Source organism: Chamaea fasciata, unplaced genomic scaffold (genome assembly GCF_029207755.1).
Source record: "Chamaea fasciata isolate MVZ Bird 193981 ecotype frontalis unplaced genomic scaffold, bChaFas1.0.hap1 SCAF_4, whole genome shotgun sequence".
Classification (NCBI taxonomy): domain Eukaryota; kingdom Metazoa; phylum Chordata; class Aves; order Passeriformes; family Sylviidae; genus Chamaea; species Chamaea fasciata.
In genome coordinates this window covers 81,192,775-81,210,988 of record NW_027094089.1, presented here as the reverse complement: position 1 = coordinate 81,210,988, position 18,214 = coordinate 81,192,775, and positions in this window count along the sequence as shown.

The following is an 18,214-nucleotide window of genomic DNA, read 5'->3' as shown; positions in this document are numbered from 1 at the left end:
GAATGAAAGCCCACTCAGTGTTACAAAAGAAGCCCAAACAAATGAGTAGATTGCAAAAGGGCTAATCCTCCCCCTGCTCCAGCTATGGAAGTGGCCAAGAAAGTAGAGCTCTCCCCTCTTCTTCTCTGCAGGAGAAGCAGGATGACTAAGAGAAAAAGTCCCAGCTATTCCTTCAGTCCTCCATCACCAAAGCTGTGCCGTAGCACAGGTGCTGCCTTCAAAGTGACCCCAGGTCCAGCCTAGACTTCTCACCTTTCAGACAACTCCTTCCCCAACACGCCCAGCAACAGCAACCCCAGCTCAACACCCTGCCAAGACCCGCAGCTGTCCCCATGCCTGCGCAGAGCTTTGCCACCCCCTGGTTCCCTGCACGTGCCGTGGCATGGCACTCAGGAAGATGTGCTCCAAGGCCTTCCCCGCTAGCAAGCTCAGGCTGCCAGGCCTACGGTTCCTGGATCATCCTTCCCACCCACCCTTCCCGTGCACCGCTGGTCCATTTGCGCTCAGCTCCGGCTTGGCCGCTTCAGCAGGACTGCTGCTAAAGGATGGAGAGCAGCCCGGCAAGTTCCTTCTCCAGCTCCCTCTTTACTCTCGGGGCAGGTAGAACATGCCACAGGAAAGCAAGCAGTGCCAAAAGACTTGGGCCAGCATCAGGCACATTGAGGAATGAAACAAGGCTTTTGTTCGATAGAAGGAAGCACAAGCAATTGACAGAAGTGAAGAGGACTTAGCGCAGATATCCAGAAGTCCTTAGCACCAGTTAACATCAGAAAAACCTGGAAGCCTAACTTGACATGAGAGTGACTTGACAAAAAGCTTGAGACATAACCTTCGGGAAGACCTAAGGGCGGCTACAGAATCAGCCCTGTGCAGGGAAGGCATGAGGAAGATGAGCTGCTTTGGTGCGCTGAGACTCCTCCTGGCCAGCAGGTGGACATTAACTTCAGGCCTAGGATTCTGACGCAATGTGTTTCCTTCTAAGCCCCTGCCTATGGAATCACTTCAGCAGTCTAAAGACGGAATGTATTTTTGATAGAATTCCTACAGCAACCCACTGAAATTTGGACGTGGCGAAGAAGCCTTGTGCTGGGGTGCAGAGCCCTAACCTCCTGCCAATAAAAGAGCTCTTGGTGGACAATGCATTTGTCTGCTGATTTCATTGAATTCTAGAGACCTCTCAGGACTGCTCTATCCTGAGGGAAGGCCCTTGACCTTGAGCTGCAGGCACTCGCGCAAGCTTCAGATCACTTCCCTCAGCTTCCAGGACCTCTCTTGGCCGGCATCCTGACGGGGTGGTAGGACCGCTGCCACGCACTGCTGGGACCCAGCAGGACAGGACCGGCTGTCTCGTGTCCACGTAGCACCCCCTGACACAGCCAGGGTCATCCCGAAAGCAGACAAGGCTCACGTGTCAGCGCAGAGGGGCAAGGAGCGCTGGGCTCCTCTCAGGGTGTCTCAGCTGGGCCTGCTCCACAGGACGCCCCCATTTGAAGGCCTGCTAATGCCCAGCTGCCAGAAATGCCTGCCTTGTTCTCTCCAAGATGCAGAGGAAGAGGCAGGGAGCAGGGCCCATTGGGAGGCAAAGCTTCCAAGCCTTTTCTGAGGCCACGCACACAGCAAGAGCAGCCAAGACTCTCCCTGCTGCCTGGCCCACACAGCCCAGCTCGGTGCTGGCCCTCTGGGCCGCAGCAGCCTCCAGCAAGCAAGAGGCAAATGCATATTGCCAAGAGTTGAAACACAGCAGACAGCTAAGACGTGAGACGTGTGTGCGGGAAGGCCTTTGAATTCAGAGCTCTCCAAGACAGCTTTGGGGCTGGCAGCTGGACAGAGATGCTCCTGCTCACACCTGTGTCCAAAGGGGGGAAACACACCCTGCTGCAGGTGCTTGCCTTGGTCTCTGCAGGTCCAGCTGGATTCCAAACCTGCTCTTCACAGCCTTCTCCCTTCCCTTGTCCGTCTGCCAAGGGCAACGGGCCTCAAGGACTGAAAGGACCACAGAGAGCCAAAGGAGGACAGTTGTTCCTACATCACTGGGAGCTCCTAGGAAAGCACTTTCCTTCAGCAGCTAGCCCCTTTCCCCCAGAGGCCTTTCCCCAGATTGGAAGCTTTCCTGGGGAATGCCAAGACACTCTTAAGAAACGCTGGCAAGGCTGAATTTCTTTCTGGTCCTTTCTGGACAGGCGCTCCAGCTCTTGATGGCATTTCCCCCAGTGTGATTCCAGCTGGAGGTTGACACATGCAGCCCCAGGCCCTCTACAAACACAAGCTGCCCGCTGCCTCCACTCCTGCCTGCGCTCACAGCAGCAAAAGCAGGCTCTTCCCGGCCAGAGACCAGAGAGCCCTGTTCCCGCAGGACGCTCTCGCCAGCACCTTCCAGGACTCTCCGCTGTGCACGCAGCACTTTTCATGCCCACTCTCCACATCCTTTGGAAGACAGAGCGCAACCTGGCTGGCGCTGCCATCAGCACACCCCAAACACGGGCAGAGGAAGGAGAAGCAAGGGGCTGCTTTGCGGCCATGCCCAGGAGAGACTGGAAGGCTGCCCTCCCTCTGCTCTCACTCGCTTGGCTTTCTGGCAGCCTCTGAGGCAGGGGCTGCGATTCCTCAGCTCTGGGCACCAGAACCGCAGCCGGGATCCCGGCACTGCCTGACGGCGCTGGGGCCATTGGCTGGGTCACGCGTCCGAGTCTCGGCCACCGTGCTGCTGCTGCTGCTGCTTCACTTGCCCTTAGGCACACCCCAAGCTCCCTGTTAAGGCCTGGTGGTCTCTGCTTCTGCCATCTCCCCGACCCTGTGCAGGGATGGAGCACTGCTGTGCTTTCAGCAAGCTATTCTTGAAAGCTTCCAGCATTCCAAGCTCCTTTGCCCTCTGTAGATGCTTGCCAAGGAATCCCTTTACAGCTGGCTTCAGAGCGTCCTCAGGTTGGTTCTCCCAAAATCCAGAGCTTCAGGCTGCTCAGTAGGACCTTAAACTGCACAGTGTTGTGGAACTGGACCTTCAGCACAGGCACCTTTCCAGCCTGACGCGGCCTCGCTCCTCTGTGTCTCTGCACAAAAGACGGCGCGCAAGAGGACGGCAGCAGGGGCCTGTGTGTGCCAGGGCTCAGGTTTTTACGCCGCATCAGCTCCACAGAGACACAGGTGAAGTGAAGAAGCCAAAGTGTTTATTAATTCAAGGCCAAGCAAAGGGATGAGCTTGGAGGGAATAAGGAGGGATGGGCAGGGTCTGAGGGCTGGAGGGAGGGAGTTAACTACAAAGAGGGAAAGGTATGAAGCCAGGAGAATTGTACTCCGCCTCAGCTGTGCGTGGAGCTCCAGTAGCACTGAGAGATGGTGTCCTCTTCAGTGTCTCCTGGTGTGTTCTTGGGACACTGGTTTGCTGGATTCAGAAGACGTCCCCAGTTGTTTAGCTTCCTGGGGAAAGCGGGCTTCATTTTGCAGGTTCACAGCATGACGGGCTGTTGTCTTGCCTCTGGGTTTGAAGGGCTGCAAGAGAGAAGAACAGAGCCATGGTCAGAGGCTGGATCAGTGGGAATCCTAGGAGATCTTCCTGCCAGAACCATCCCACTCAGAAGCAAGCAGGAGACATTGGGATCAGCCCGAAGGTCCTTGCCATGAATCCCCTACGTGCCCCTAAAATCTCTGTGTGTTGTGCCCTCTCCAGCCCTCGTCCACACAAGGAGCAAAGGCCTCCAGAGCGGGGGATTGCAGCTGTCTGCCCGGGCAGTGCAGCTTCCCCCGCCAGAGCCGCTGACGGCCCGCTGCCCTCACTCACCCTGACTGAGAAGGTGAAGCTGTCCTGGCTGCCCCCTCAGAGAGCGTGTCACGGCCCCAGCGGCACGGCTCCCTGCCAGCGCCGCTGCCAGCCCTGTGGCCACACGGCCTCCTGCCCCGGCAGGGCTCAGCCCGGGCCCTTGCCGCCTGCTGCCGCCCCAGGGCACGGCTGCCAGAGGGCGGCAGCAGCCCCGAGGGCAGGCGGGGCTCCACGGCGCCGGGCCCGGATGCCGCTGCTGCAGCCGGGGCAGCAGCAGCCAGGGCCGGGGCCGAGCTGCGGCGGGCCGGGGAGGGAGCCCGGGCTCATGGCTCACCCATGAACAGCATGGCCGCCTCTGGCAGGGACTCCTGTGGGTTCTCCAGGTAGGGCAGGGCCCGGCGCAGGTGCTCGGCATGTCGGATCCTGTCATCTGCCAGCTGGAGAGAGCGGCAGGAGGGAAGGGTTGGCGCGGGCTCAGCCCCTGGGCCGGGCTCTGGCCGCGCCCAGCCCCGGCCTCCCCTGCCCGCACGGCCCTGAGGCCCGGCCAGCAGCCGCTGGCGCCGGGCTCTGGAGGGGGCAGAGGGCCGGCTGCTGCCCGGGGAGCCGCGGTGCCGCCCCGTGCCCGCAGCCCCGCTGGGCCGGGACTCCACGGGCACCCGGCTCGGGGCCGCAGGAGCCTGGAGAAGAGCCCGCGGGGCCCAGGGAAGGCAGCGGCGTGTGGGGCGCAGGCTGGAGCCCCCGGGTGCAGCACTGGGCAGGGGCCACGGCTTCCAGCCCCGCGGCCACGGATCTTCTCCAGGCTGAGGCTGCCACTTCTCCAAGCCATCCTTACCTTACACTCATCAATAGTCAAGGGTTGTTTCTTCGTCAGTAGCTCCTCAAGATCCCTCCTCTTCAGGAACTTGGCCGCACATTGCAGGGTTTCCCGAGAGGCCTGAAGAGCAGCAGAGATGCAGAGATGGCACCACAGCCCAGGGCACAAGGACCCGCATCCCTGTGCCGTGGCCTGGAGGAGGACGCAGCCTCCTCCTCCTCCTGCAGCAGGGCAGGAGGCAGCTGAGCCCCCGTCCCAGGGATGCACAAAACCTCACATTTGCCACACGCCGGTTCTCATCATGGCAGTAGATTAAAAGTAGGTACAGGCTATTGTTGACAATTGTCTTTAGAGGCTCTTCTCCCTCCTTCACTACCAACTCCATCACTTTACAGAAGAGGTCCATGGAGAGCAGTTGCATGTAGCTATTTTCCTAGAGGAAAGGAAAAACCCTAAGCATCAATTACTCCAGGCCCACTTAGGCAAAGACTTGAAAATGCAGACAGTACAACGTTTCTGGGCAGCACCCAATGCCTGTGGCTCGGGTTGCAGAACCTTACATTGTCAAAGAGCGCCAGGAGTGCCTCAGCCAGCTTTGGGGCGGTGGTGCTGGATACCAGGATGTTTTCGCTCTCCAGCATATTAGTAAGCACACGGAGGGTCAGGGCAACCACCACTTCATCTTCATCAGCCAGCAGATCCACAAAGCTTTCAGACAGGCAGCACATTCTTCTGGCCTGCGTGGAACACAAGGCTGCGCTGTGAAGCCGTGAACAGCTGCAGCAGCGACAGCGCCCTGGCACTGCAAGCCCAGCCTGCTGCCGCAGGGCCCAGACACCAAAGGCCTGTCCCAAAGCACTCGGGCAGCTGAGGCAGGAGAGCTGGGAGCAGTTGCCTCAGCTCCTGAAGGCCAGCCAGCCCATTGGGCTGCTCTCCCCAGTGCAGCTTCAGCTGCTGCCCCCTTCTCACCATCAGGGGATCCTTGCTGAGCACCAGCAGGCCTTTGAGCGCCAGGCGACACCTCTTCCTGCACTCGATCCGCAGGTACCTGGACACGACCCTCAGGACCCAGCCACCACATTTAGTCCAGTCCAGGCACTCCAGAACCTGAAAGGCACAGGGCAGTGGTACAGGGCCCGGCTGGCAGGAGCCCAGAACTGCACAGGGCCAGCCCCAGGCAGCAGCAGCACAGGGCGCTGGTGCCATCCCAGGAGGCTAGGGATGCGGCTGCGAGAGGGCAGAGAGCTGGGAGGCAGCTCAGCCAGGCAGCGCTGCTCTTCAGGCTCACCTCCACAAGGAATGCCAGGAAAGGCAGATCGCAGCCTGGCTTCTCAATGCTGAGCAGCCGGAGCAAGCGGGTTGCGATGCAGGCAGACAAAGGGATCAAGACATGGCGCATCTCCCTGTCAGGGGCAAAAAGGAAGAAAGAGCCTGAGCTGGGGGGGGCACACTTTCCTCACGACTGACTCCCAGAGGTGCAGTCTTTCCCCAGCATCCCTGGAGGGGACGTGGGTGCTTTGGGAGGCGGCCACTCCTGTGCACCCTCCTCTCCCAGCCTTTTCCAGTCTGCTCGGCCGTCCCTAAAGTGACGAGGCCCTCTGGCCCATGACCACAGGGACTGTGTGGGGCAGCCCAGGCACAGGGCACAAATTCCAGGGACAGCAGGGAGCAGGGGGTCTCACCTGGCCAGCAGAGCCACAGCATAGTACTGGGTATGAGCGCAGAGCATGGTGTCCCAGCCATGCTTGGACTCCACAGCCATCACCTCATTCTCACACTGCAGCCGGCAGAGCAGGGTCTTCATGACCTGCACTGCAAACCTGTGTGCAGAGCAAAGCCCGGGTCACATTGGGAGCACTGGCACTGGCCACAAGGACATGGGAAGGACGGGAGGACGGAGACCTGTTGGGTTCGCTGGGAAGGTGGTGTTCCTCTCGGCACGCTCTCCAGAAGTGATCGACTTTCTGTGGTGGCATCTGCTGTGTGGTGACGACAACATGGAAAAGCAGAGCCACAAAGAGGCGGGAGGAAAAAAGGATCATTGCCTCGTGGCACTCAGGCACCTGGACAATCACCCACACCACCAGAGTTGCCTGCAAAAGAAGTTGCCAAGGAGAGCGCTCAGTGCGAGGTGTCCATGTGGCAGGGCCCCAGGGGAGACGCAGGGGGAGCAGCGGGCCTGGTGCCCCCTGAGCCTGCCCTTAGGCCAGGTTTCAGCCCAGGGCCTGAGGCAGGGAGAGGATGGAGAGCTGCTGGAGTGGTGACCTGGGGGTGAGCAAATGCCCAGAAACTCACAGCCAGGGCAAAGACGTCCTCCTTGTCCCCATCCGAGGTGAACATGCTGTGCAGAGGCCAATCCTCCATCACACAGAGCAGTGTTGGCAGAACCTTCTCCACTGTGAGACTCGATGAGCCTATGCTTCTCCAGATCATTGCAGCAGCTCTGTGGGATCAGAGCTCTGTGTCAGGGACATCTCAGCCACACTACCATGCCCTGTGCGGCTCTGGGGGCCGGGTGACAGAGCCCCGGTGCCCTGAAGGGCAGGGAGGGAGCACGGCAGCAGGCTCGGGAAACAGAGGGGCCCGAGGGTCCCGGACCCCACTGCCGCTCTGGCAGAGCCCATTGCACGGGCCGTGCAGGGCCATGGCCCTAAAGGCCAGGGAGGCCTGAGCTCTCCAGGCAGGTGGGCCCATACCTGTCACATGTTGGGGCACAGCGCAGGAGGGTCAGCACCACATCAGCTGGGTGTTCTTCGGCCAGCCTCACGATGTTCATGGGCAGCCTGGTATCCGCATTTCCATGCGATGCAAAATTCTGGTGCATCTTCTTTACAATGGCTGGCACCTGGAAAGGGCATGGGGAAGACTTGGGCCGCTGTCTAGGAGAGCAACTTCACCAGCTTCCCCCAAGAATCGCTTCCCTTTCCTGCCACGCTGTGCCGGCCACAAAGGCTGAGGGGGCCCAGTGGCCGTGGCTGGAGATGACACACAATCCTGGGAAGCCTCTAGCGCCGGCCCCAGGCTGTTTACCTGCTGCTCAGAAGAAATACCACTCTTCTGGATAAAATCCACAGCGGGAGCAGGAATGGCAGTGGGAGTGGCCGTGGCGCCAGTATCTCTGATGCCCTGAGTCTCTCCAGTGTCAGCCGTTTGGAGGGCCACATCCTCAGCCACTGCCTTGTCAGCCTTTGTCCTTTGATCATTCAACGCAGCGTCAAAATTTTCTGAGGGCTCAGCCAAATCTGTGTTGACATCAGGCTCTGCCTGGGGCTCGGTCAGCCCACAGTCAGGCTCAGCTGAGCCCTCAGCTGCCGTGCTGCTGGTGTTTCTACGCCGAATGCGCAGGAATTTTCGGATCATCTGCAGGAGAACAAAGGACAGGGAAGAGAGACGTGTTCCATGGACTGCTCCAAGCGCGGTGCTCGGCTGAGCAGTGACAGCAGGCCCAGCCCAGGCGGGGATGGCTGCAGGTACCTTCAGTGTCCTGCGGAAGCTTCCACCGGCAGGCCTCTGCTCTTGTGTGCCGTCCGTGGCTGCATCTGGCAAAGAGCGAGAGCAGCCAGAGCTGAGGGGCTGCGGGAGAGGCCGGAGAACACAGCCCAGCCCTGCCCTCCCCAGGCTGCGATAGGGACGGGATGGGATGGGGCCACGTTGGCTGCAGCCATCAGCCCTGTGGCCCAGCTCTGCCACTCACCATCCTGTAGTGTCTGGATCCGCTCGCGCTCTTCAGGCTCTTGTGCTGGGGTAGCTCCAGGGCCTTTGCTTTTTTTCCCCCTGAACACTTTGGACAGGCCGAGAAATCTGCCCGCCATGCCACAGCACCTTTCAAGAGAGATGCCTCAGGAAAGCACTGAGGCAACAAGTTGTGCACTTGCGCCTTGAAAGCACCTGTGGCAGAAGAAGCCTCAGGAAGGCTGCAGGACAGCAAGTCCTGCACTCTGGTCTCAAGGGCTCCTGCCACAATGACAGGAGGTTCCTCGTAGACGATTCAAGTCACCAAATCCCACAGTCCGGCCTGGAGGCCACAGGCCACAGGGATAAGAGATGACTTGGAAAACCTCCGAGTCACCAAGTCGTGCAGTCTGGCCGTGAGGTCAGCTGCACGAGTCACTCCTCGTAGAAGCTCTGGGTCAGGCACAAACGAGTGCGCTGTGCGGGGGCTCCTCACAGCACCGCTCTGGCGCGTCCTGTCCCGTCGCCTGCTCCAAGGAATGTGGCCTGGCTGCGTCACCGCCAGCACCTATGTCCCCACGTGTCACAAAGGGTCCTTGGACACCCTGTGGCATTCCATGCCACGGTGACCGCGCTGCTGCACCGCGTCACAAAGGGCCAATGCACACACTGTCACCTGCCCTGGGGCCGCTCCCAGCCCAGCCAAAGTGGCCCAGGTTGGAAGGAACCCCTCACCCCAAATGTCTAAGACAGCCCTGAGACAGCATCTTTCGCAGCGGCTCAAACCGTGGGCAAACGCTGCCCTGCTCTGCGGGCCAAGGGCAGCAGAAGGAGCCCCCAGGGCCGCCGACGCAGCCGCAGCGGGAAGGGCACGGGGCCTCGCACAGAAGCTGGCACGGCCTCCCTGGGACACGTCCCACCCGGTGGCCGTCCTAAACCCATGGGTGTGACACAGACGAGGAACCTGTGGGCCGGGGCACGGATGCTGCTCTGACCCCTGGGGCCAGGGCAGCGCTGAAATCGGCAGGCGTGACGGAGCCCCCGCCCAAGCAGAGCTGCCGCCCCCCGAGCCCTGGCAACGCTGGTGCCATCTCCTGCCCAAGAGACCTGTGCCCCGGGGTGCTTCTCTGCCACAGGGCAGCCAAAGCCAACGGGCCCTGGCGGCTGGGCTCCTTCCTACAGGGGATGTTGGCAGGAGCACCTGGAGCAAGTGCTGGCAACACTTGGTCTCTGTCAGAAGCTCTTACTCCATGCTGAAATTGTTTTCTACTTGGAGTGATTTCCTGAAGCACAAAATCACCCTGGCAGCAGAGGCATAGAAGGAGTTGGCATTTAAGAATCCTCAATTCAGGAAAGCTTTTCTTCCCGTTACTCAACTCAAGTAGTCGCAAAAAGTTGCCAACTTCCTAAATTTATAGCAATGGCCTGAGAACCTGATAGATTTGCAAGCTTCCTTCCCATCTCAAAGCAGTGTTAGAAATGATCAGAGCCAATTTCCAAACTCAAAGATTTAGTTAACAAATTTGAAAAGCAATTTCGGGAAATGCTACAATAAATCAGGACAACATGGATCCAATGTTGGGTGGTCAATCCGGGAGCAGCAAAGGGTGCTTCTCCAGAGTACTGCCCACAACTTCGGGGTCTCGGGGGAGGTGTTTTAGACCATTTTTCTACCCTGAGGCAAAAACAAGACGGTAACAAAGAACCCGAAGAACATGACATCGTGTACATAAGCGAATCATTGAAATGTCTGGTGTCCGCAAGGGGTATCTGAAAGAGTTTCCTGAGAAATTGAAAAGACGTCTGCGTGAAAAGTCTCGGAATCTTCTGTCAGATGGTTTCTGCCGCCCTCCGCCCAGATTGGTATGGGATCTCCTGATGAGCTGTGAAGATATGGTCAGCCCATGCTTCATGGGCCCTTTCCCCGCTTATCTCTCTGGCAGATGTCCAGGTAACACCTTAGGACTGTGAAAAGACTGTGGTATGCAAAGACAGGCCCTGGAAGTGTTTCCAGCAATTCAGGGGATTTTACCTTCCGCTGCAAAGTTTTAAGACACACAATTTTAATCCAGGAATTTAATACTTTGTATCTATTACAGCAGCAACACGTTTGCCTTAAGGTCATCCACTGCATGTCACTTTGCAAAGCAGAAGACCACACAGAGGCAAAACAAAGGCCTTACTTTGGTTTCAAACATTTCCCTAGGAAGGCATGGGAAGAGCCTAATTCTCTTAAGGAATCAAAGCTCTCCAGGAATGAAAGCCCACTCAGTGTTACAAAAGAAGCCCAAACAAATGAGTAGATTGCAAAAGGGCTAATCCTCCCCCTGCTCCAGCTATGGAAGTGGCCAAGAAAGTAGAGCTCTCCCCTCTTCTTCTCTGCAGGAGAAGCAGGATGACTAAGAGAAAAAGTCCCAGCTATTCCTTCAGTCCTCCATCACCAAAGCTGTGCCGTAGCACAGGTGCTGCCTTCAAAGTGACCCCAGGTCCAGCCTAGACTTCTCACCTTTCAGACAACTCCTTCCCCAACACGCCCAGCAACAGCAACCCCAGCTCAACACCCTGCCAAGACCCGCAGCTGTCCCCATGCCTGCGCAGAGCTTTGCCACCCCCTGGTTCCCTGCACGTGCCGTGGCATGGCACTCAGGAAGATGTGCTCCAAGGCCTTCCCCGCTAGCAAGCTCAGGCTGCCAGGCCTACGGTTCCTGGATCATCCTTCCCACCCACCCTTCCCGTGCACCGCTGGTCCATTTGCGCTCAGCTCCGGCTTGGCCGCTTCAGCAGGACTGCTGCTAAAGGATGGAGAGCAGCCCGGCAAGTTCCTTCTCCAGCTCCCTCTTTACTCTCGGGGCAGGTAGAACATGCCACAGGAAAGCAAGCAGTGCCAAAAGACTTGGGCCAGCATCAGGCACATTGAGGAATGAAACAAGGCTTTTGTTCGATAGAAGGAAGCACAAGCAATTGACAGAAGTGAAGAGGACTTAGCGCAGATATCCAGAAGTCCTTAGCACCAGTTAACATCAGAAAAACCTGGAAGCCTAACTTGACATGAGAGTGACTTGACAAAAAGCTTGAGACATAACCTTCGGGAAGACCTAAGGGCGGCTACAGAATCAGCCCTGTGCAGGGAAGGCATGAGGAAGATGAGCTGCTTTGGTGCGCTGAGACTCCTCCTGGCCAGCAGGTGGACATTAACTTCAGGCCTAGGATTCTGACGCAATGTGTTTCCTTCTAAGCCCCTGCCTATGGAATCACTTCAGCAGTCTAAAGACGGAATGTATTTTTGATAGAATTCCTACAGCAACCCACTGAAATTTGGACGTGGCGAAGAAGCCTTGTGCTGGGGTGCAGAGCCCTAACCTCCTGCCAATAAAAGAGCTCTTGGTGGACAATGCATTTGTCTGCTGATTTCATTGAATTCTAGAGACCTCTCAGGACTGCTCTATCCTGAGGGAAGGCCCTTGACCTTGAGCTGCAGGCACTCGCGCAAGCTTCAGATCACTTCCCTCAGCTTCCAGGACCTCTCTTGGCCGGCATCCTGACGGGGTGGTAGGACCGCTGCCACGCACTGCTGGGACCCAGCAGGACAGGACCGGCTGTCTCGTGTCCACGTAGCACCCCCTGACACAGCCAGGGTCATCCCGAAAGCAGACAAGGCTCACGTGTCAGCGCAGAGGGGCAAGGAGCGCTGGGCTCCTCTCAGGGTGTCTCAGCTGGGCCTGCTCCACAGGACGCCCCCATTTGAAGGCCTGCTAATGCCCAGCTGCCAGAAATGCCTGCCTTGTTCTCTCCAAGATGCAGAGGAAGAGGCAGGGAGCAGGGCCCATTGGGAGGCAAAGCTTCCAAGCCTTTTCTGAGGCCACGCACACAGCAAGAGCAGCCAAGACTCTCCCTGCTGCCTGGCCCACACAGCCCAGCTCGGTGCTGGCCCTCTGGGCCGCAGCAGCCTCCAGCAAGCAAGAGGCAAATGCATATTGCCAAGAGTTGAAACACAGCAGACAGCTAAGACGTGAGACGTGTGTGCGGGAAGGCCTTTGAATTCAGAGCTCTCCAAGACAGCTTTGGGGCTGGCAGCTGGACAGAGATGCTCCTGCTCACACCTGTGTCCAAAGGGGGGAAACACACCCTGCTGCAGGTGCTTGCCTTGGTCTCTGCAGGTCCAGCTGGATTCCAAACCTGCTCTTCACAGCCTTCTCCCTTCCCTTGTCCGTCTGCCAAGGGCAACGGGCCTCAAGGACTGAAAGGACCACAGAGAGCCAAAGGAGGACAGTTGTTCCTACATCACTGGGAGCTCCTAGGAAAGCACTTTCCTTCAGCAGCTAGCCCCTTTCCCCCAGAGGCCTTTCCCCAGATTGGAAGCTTTCCTGGGGAATGCCAAGACACTCTTAAGAAACGCTGGCAAGGCTGAATTTCTTTCTGGTCCTTTCTGGACAGGCGCTCCAGCTCTTGATGGCATTTCCCCCAGTGTGATTCCAGCTGGAGGTTGACACATGCAGCCCCAGGCCCTCTACAAACACAAGCTGCCCGCTGCCTCCACTCCTGCCTGCGCTCACAGCAGCAAAAGCAGGCTCTTCCCGGCCAGAGACCAGAGAGCCCTGTTCCCGCAGGACACTCTCGCCAGCACCTTCCAGGACTCTCCGCTGTGCACGCAGCACTTTTCATGCCCACTCTCCACATCCTTTGGAAGACAGAGCGCAACCTGGCTGGCGCTGCCATCAGCACACCCCAAACACGGGCAGAGGAAGGAGAAGCAGGGGCTGCTTTGCGGCCATGCCCAGGAGAGACTGGAAGGCTGCCCTCCCTCTGCTCTCACTCGCTTGGCTTTCTGGCAGCCTCTGAGGCAGGGGCTGCGATTCCTCAGCTCTGGGCACCAGAACCGCAGCCGGGATCCCGGCACTGCCTGACGGCGCTGGGGCCATTGGCTGGGTCACGCGTCCGAGTCTCGGCCACCGTGCTGCTGCTGCTGCTGCTTCACTTGCCCTTAGGCACACCCCAAGCTCCCTGTTAAGGCCTGGTGGTCTCTGCTTCTTCCATCTCCCCGACCCTGTGCAGGGATGGAGCACTGCTGTGCTTTCAGCAAGCTATTCTTGAAAGCTTCCAGCATTCCAAGCTCCTTTGCCCTCTGTAGATGCTTGCCAAGGAATCCCTTTACAGCTGGCTTCAGAGCGTCCTCAGGTTGGCTCTCCCAAAATCCAGAGCTTCAGGCTGCTCAGTAGGACCTTAAACTGCACAGTGTTGTGGAACTGGACCTTCAGCACAGGCACCTTTCCAGCCTGACGCGGCCTCGCTCCTCTGTGTCTCTGCACAAAAGACGGCGCGCAAGAGGACGGCAGCAGGGGCCTGTGTGTGCCAGGGCTCAGGTTTTTACGCCGCATCAGCTCCACAGAGACACAGGTGAAGTGAAGAAGCCAAAGTGTTTATTAATTCAAGGCCAAGCAAAGGGATGAGCTTGGAGGGAATAAGGAGGGATGGGCAGGGTCTGAGGGCTGGAGGGAGGGAGTTAACTACAAAGAGGGAAAGGTATGAAGCCAGGAGAATTGTACTCCGCCTCAGCTGTGCGTGGAGCTCCAGTAGCACTGAGAGATGGTGTCCTCTTCAGTGTCTCCTGGTGTGTTCTTGGGACACTGGTTTGCTGGATTCAGAAGACGTCCCCAGTTGTTTAGCTTCCTGGGGAAAGCGGGCTTCATTTTGCAGGTTCACAGCATGACGGGCTGTTGTCTTGCCTCTGGGTTTGAAGGGCTGCAAGAGAGAAGAACAGAGCCATGGTCAGAGGCTGGATCAGTGGGAATCCTAGGAGATCTTCCTGCCAGAACCATCCCACCCAGAAGCAAGCAGGAGACATTGGGATCAGCCCGAAGGTCCTTGCCATGAATCCCCCACGTGCCCCTAAAATCTCTGTGTGTTGTGCCCTCTCCAGCCCTCGTCCACACAAGGAGCAAAGGCCTCCAGAGCCGGGGATTGCAGCTGTCTGCCCGGGCAGTGCAGCTTCCCCCGCCAGAGCCGCTGACGGCCCGCTGCCCTCACTCACCCTGACTGAGAAGGTGAAGCTGTCCTGGCTGCCCCCTCAGAGAGCGTGTCACGGCCCCAGCGGCACGGCTCCCTGCCAGCGCCGCTGCCAGCCCTGTGGCCACACGGCCTCCTGCCCCGGCAGGGCTCAGCCCGGGCCCTTGCCGCCTGCTGCCGCCCCAGGGCACGGCTGCCAGAGGGCGGCAGCAGCCCCGAGGGCAGGGGGAGCTCCACGGCGCCGGGCCCGGATGCCGCTGCTGCAGCCGGGGCAGCAGCAGCCAGGGCCGGGGCCGAGCTGCGGCGGGCCGGGGAGGGAGCCCGGGCTCATGGCTCACCCATGAACAGCATGGCCGCCTCTGGCAGGGACTCCTGTGGGTTCTCCAGGTAGGGCAGGGCCCGGCGCAGGTGCTCGGCCGGTCGGATCCTGTCATCTGCCAGCTGGAGAGAGCGGCAGGAGGGAAGGGTTGGCGCGGGCTCAGCCCCTGGGCCGGGCTCTGGCCGCGCCCAGCCCCGGCCTCCCCTGCCCGCACGGCCCTGAGGCCCGGCCAGCAGCCGCTGGCGCCGGGCTCTGGAGGGGGCAGAGGGCCGGCTGCTGCCCGGGGAGCCGCGGTGCCGCCCCGTGCCCGCAGCCCCGCTGGGCCGGGACTCCACAGGCACCCGGCTCGGGGCCGCAGGAGCCTGGAGAAGAGCCCGCGGGGCCCAGGGAAGGCAGCGGCGTGTGGGGCGCAGGCTGGAGCCCCCGGGTGCAGCACTGGGCAGGGGCCACGGCTTCCAGCCCCGCGGCCACGGATCTTCTCCAGGCTGAGGCTGCCACTTCTCCAAGCCATCCTTACCTTACACTCATCAATAGTCAAGGGTTGTTTCTTCGTCAGTAGCTCCTCAAGATCCCTCCTCTTCAGGAACTTGGCCGCACATTGCAGGGTTTCCCGAGAGGCCTGAAGAGCAGCAGAGATGCAGAGATGGCACCACAGCCCAGGGCACAAGGACCCGCATCCCTGTGCCATGGCCTGGAGGAGGACGCAGCCTCCTCCTCCTCCTGCAGCAGGGCAGGAGGCAGCTGAGCCCCCGTCCCAGGGATGCACAAAACCTCACATTTGCCACACGCCGGTTCTCATCATGGCAGTAGATTAAAAGTAGGTACAGGCTATTGTTGACAATTGTCTTTAGAGGCTCTTCTCCCTCCTTCACTACCAACTCCATCACTTTACAGAAGAGGTCCATGGAGAGCAGTTGCATGTAGCTATTTTCCTAGAGGAAAGGAAAAACCCTAAGCATCAATTACTCCAGGCCCACTTAGGCAAAGACTTGAAAATGCAGACAGTACAACGTTTCTGGGCAGCACCCAATGCCTGTGGCTCGGGTTGCAGAACCTTACATTGTCAAAGAGCGCCAGGAGTGCCTCAGCCAGCTTTGGGGCGGTGGTGCTGGATACCAGGATGTTTTCGCTCTCCAGCATATTAGTAAGCACACGGAGGGTCAGGGCAACCACCACTTCATCTTCATCAGCCAGCAGATCCACAAAGCTTTCAGACAGGCAGCACATTCTTCTGGCCTGCGTGGAACACAAGGCTGCGCTGTGAAGCCGTGAACAGCTGCAGCAGCGACAGCGCCCTGGCACTGCAAGCCCAGCCTGCTGCCGCAGGGCCCAGACACCAAAGGCCTGTCCCAAAGCACTCGGGCAGCTGAGGCAGGAGAGCTGGGAGCAGTTGCCTCAGCTCCTGAAGGCCAGCCAGCCCATTGGGCTGCTCTCCCCAGTGCAGCTTCAGCTGCTGCCCCCTTCTCACCATCAGGGGATCCTTGCTGAGCACCAGCAGGCCTTTGAGCGCCAGGCGACACCTCTTCCTGCACTCGATCCGCAGGTACCTGGACACGACCCTCAGGACCCAGCCACCACATTTAGTCCAGTCCAGGCACTCCAGAACCTGAAAGGCACAGGGCAGTGGTACAGGGCCCGGCTGGCAGGAGCCCAGAACTGCACAGGGCCAGCCCCAGGCAGCAGCAGCACAGGGCGCTGGTGCCATCCCAGGAGGCTAGGGATGCGGCTGCGAGAGGGCAGAGAGCTGGGAGGCAGCTCAGCCAGGCAGCGCTGCTCTTCAGGCTCACCTCCACAAGGAATGCCAGGAAAGGCAGATCGCAGCCTGGCTTCTCAATGCTGAGCAGCCGGAGCAAGCGGGTTGCGATGCAGGCAGACAAAGGGATCAAGACATGGCGCATCTCCCTGTCAGGGGCAAAAAGGAAGAAAGAGCCTGAGCTGGGGGGGGCACACTTTCCTCACGACTGACTCCCAGAGGTGCAGTCTTTCCCCAGCATCCCTGGAGGGGACGTGGGTGCTTTGGGAGGCGGCCACTCCTGTGCACCCTCCTCTCCCAGCCTTTTCCAGTCTGCTCGGCCGTCCCTAAAGTGACGAGGCCCTCTGGCCCATGACCACAGGGACTGTGTGGGGCAGCCCGGGCACAGGGCACAAATTCCAGGGACAGCAGGGAGCAGGGGGTCTCACCTGGCCAGCAGAGCCACAGCATAGTACTGGGTATGAGCGCAGAGCATGGTGTCCCAGCCATGCTTGGACTCCACAGCCATCACCTCATTCTCACACTGCAGCCGGCAGAGCAGGGTCTTCATGACCTGCACTGCAAACCTGTGTGCAGAGCAAAGCCCGGGTCACATTGGGAGCACTGGCACTGGCCACAAGGACATGGGAAGGACGGGAGGACGGAGACCTGTTGGGTTCGCTGGGAAGGCGGTGTTCCTCTCGGCACGCTCTCCAGAAGTGATCGACTTTCTGTGGTGGCATCTGCTGTGTGGTGACGACAACATGGAAAAGCAGAGCCACAAAGAGGCGGGAGGAAAAAAGGATCATTGCCTCGTGGCACTCAGGCACCTGGACAATCACCCACACCACCAGAGTTGCCTGCAAAAGAAGTTGCCATGGAGAGCGCTCAGTGCGAGGTGTCCATGTGGCAGGGCCCCAGGGGAGACGCAGGGGGAGCAGCGGGCCTGGTGCCCCCTGAGCCTGCCCTTAGGCCAGGTTTCAGCCCAGGGCCTGAGGCAGGGAGAGGATGGAGAGCTGCTGGAGTGGTGACCTGGGGGTGAGCAAATGCCCAGAAACTCACAGCCAGGGCAAAGACGTCCTCCTTGTCCCCATCCGAGGTGAACGTGCTGTGCAGAGGCCAATCCTCCATCACACAGAGCAGTGTTGGCAGAACCTTCTCCACTGTGAGACTCGATGAGCCTATGCTTCTCCAGATCATTGCAGCAGCTCTGTGGGATCAGAGCTCTGTGTCAGGGACATCTCAGCCACACTACCATGCCCTGTGCGGCTCTGGGGGCCGGGTGACAGAGCCCCGGTGCCCTGAAGGGCAGGGAGGGAGCACGGCAGCAGGCTCGGGAAACAGAGGGGCCCGAGGGTCCCGGACCTGTCTGCCGCTCTGGCAGAGCCCATTGCACGGGCCGTGCAGGGCCATGGCCCTAAAGGCCGGGGAGGCCTGAGCTCTCAAGGCAGGTGGGCCCATACCTGTCACATGTTGGGGCACAGCGCAGGAGGGTCAGCACCACATCAGCTGGGTGTTCTTCGGCCAGCCTCACGATGTTCATGGGCAGCCTGGTATCCGCATTTCCATGCGATGCAAGATTCTGGTGCATCTTCTTTACAATGGCTGGCACCTGGAAAGGGCATGGGGAAGACTTGGGCCGCTGTCTAGGAGAGCAACTTCACCAGCTTCCCCCAAGAATCGCTTCCCTTTCCTGCCACGCTGTGCCGGCCACAAAGGCTGAGGGGGCCCAGTGGCCGTGGCTGGAGATGACACACAATCCTGGGAAGCCTCTAGCGCCGGCCCCAGGCTGTTTACCTGCTGCTCAGAAGAAATACCACTCTTCTGGATAAAATCCACAGCGGGAGCAGGAATGGCAGTGGGAGTGGCCGTGGCGCCAGTATCTCTGATGCCCTGAGTCTCTCCAGTGTCAGCCGTTTG